We start from the raw sequence: 1,986 nt of genomic DNA on the forward strand, positions 1-1,986 counted from the left end.
AAAAAAAAAAAAAAAAAGCATATATGCCTATGAACCACAATAATTACCAGCATAGTGTAGGAACACCAAGGCTGTAATAGTGGCACTCACATCTTAGTAGTATCCAATAGCTTTCTAGCTGTACTGAAGGCCCACTCGACAAGAGGGAAATCATGCCTGATTCTGCAAACCTAGCCAACTATCCGGGCTAGAAAACTCACGGATCCTGAAAGAGAACCTACAACTACCACTTTACTAAGCCAACATCATCTTTAACTTCATCTTAAATATCCATCCTTGTGCTCATGGGTAAATGTAACTCTCACCTGTCGTCAAAGAAACTTCTATATGCAACAGATGGAGATCATCACAGAAAACCATAGCCCATCAAAAATGCAAAGAACCCTAGACTAAGAATTCCAGGTAACTAAAGAATATTGAGAGTGGGAGAAACAGTCTTCCCCAGAAAAGAGTCCTGTCACTTGCTGTCCCACACCAAGTAGTCAGATGTAGAATGTATGCATCCATACAAGTAACATTAACATTATACAGACTGGGCAGGCTATAGTGATGCATATGCACTCACGAGTGCATGAGTGTGTGTGTGTGTGTGTGTGTGTGTGTGTGTGTGTGTGTGAATATCTGAAGAAAAGGCCATGAATTTGAGAGACAGCAAGAGAGATAAGATAGATGGGAGAGGTTGGGAAAAGGAAAGGGGAGAGTAGAAATAATATAATTATTATAATTTCAAAAATAAAAAACTATTGTTAGAAAATAAAGAGTGTCAATTTTTAAATATCCTCTGGCTCTACTCTATTATTTCAGATATTTTTTTCTCTTGTTTGGAGAGATTATTTGACCCGAGTTATATTTAAATCTGTGTGATGGGCAGTCATGTTACAACAGTCAAATACCTTAAGGTTCAAATGAAGAGTATCAGGACAAAAATTTCCAAAACTTCAAACGTACATTATAAAAATCACTTTTATGATATTACTGTATCATGATATAAATATTTTATACTCAAAAATAACTAGGAATAAGCCAATAAAATATAAGCTTTATAGGGATGGGAACTTTTTTTCTTCAGCCCTTCACCGTGTCTCACTCAAGAACAATTTGGAGGCACTTGAATTTTTATTTTACAGTGATAAATCTGAGGAATGCAAAGACCACTATACAGCAGATTTTTGGAGAGAAATGATGAGTCAATGAAAAGAAGATAATTTTGAGAAATTTTAGCTCATATAACAAACTCATGGACTTCTAAAATCGTATTTTTCAAAACATTTAAGCAGTATCCTGTTGGGTTTCAGATGTAAGAGGTCTAGACCCTAGCTACCAGCTTTAAGTGTTGTACTGTGTTGATCTACCAGCATATCATTGTTCAGACTTAGCGCTCAATCTCTACTAATAAGAAAAACTAGTAAGTGTCTTATTTAACCTATGCACTATCTTTTATCATGCTCTGACCAGGAATTAAAGGCGATATGGAAAGTATCTGTTATTATAATGTGTAATGTTGTCAGATGTTTTTTTCTTTCTTTCTTTCCGGCAGTACATTCCACTTGGCATTATAACATGGATAGCTGATACAGGAGACTAAAATAGAACAGAACGCCATGAGGAAAACATCAGGAAAAATTCTTGACATTTGCCCTCTCATATTTTTGGTAATCATGTTGTGACATCAAATTTCGCCCTCGAGTTGCTGGAGAGAATTGCTTCATCTAGTTGTCATGCTTTCTCCAGTTTTGACATGAATCCCGTGGCCTTGCACACTCTTGGTTATCCTGAAGTCTGACAAGCTCCTCGTAATCCGGTAAATGTGGGTGCACACAACGCCTCAAATCGCAAACAATCACAAACCACCCACACTCTAGAGAACACTCTGGGGCTCTTCTTGAATTTCACACATGAACTTTTTAACTAACCACACCCTCAATCACCACTGGACTCAAGTAGCACAGTTCAAAGTTCTTGCCTTAATTTGACTTCTTCTCTTCA

This window comes from Mus caroli, chromosome 15, assembly GCF_900094665.2.
Source record: "Mus caroli chromosome 15, CAROLI_EIJ_v1.1, whole genome shotgun sequence".
NCBI lineage: Eukaryota > Metazoa > Chordata > Mammalia > Rodentia > Muridae > Mus > Mus caroli.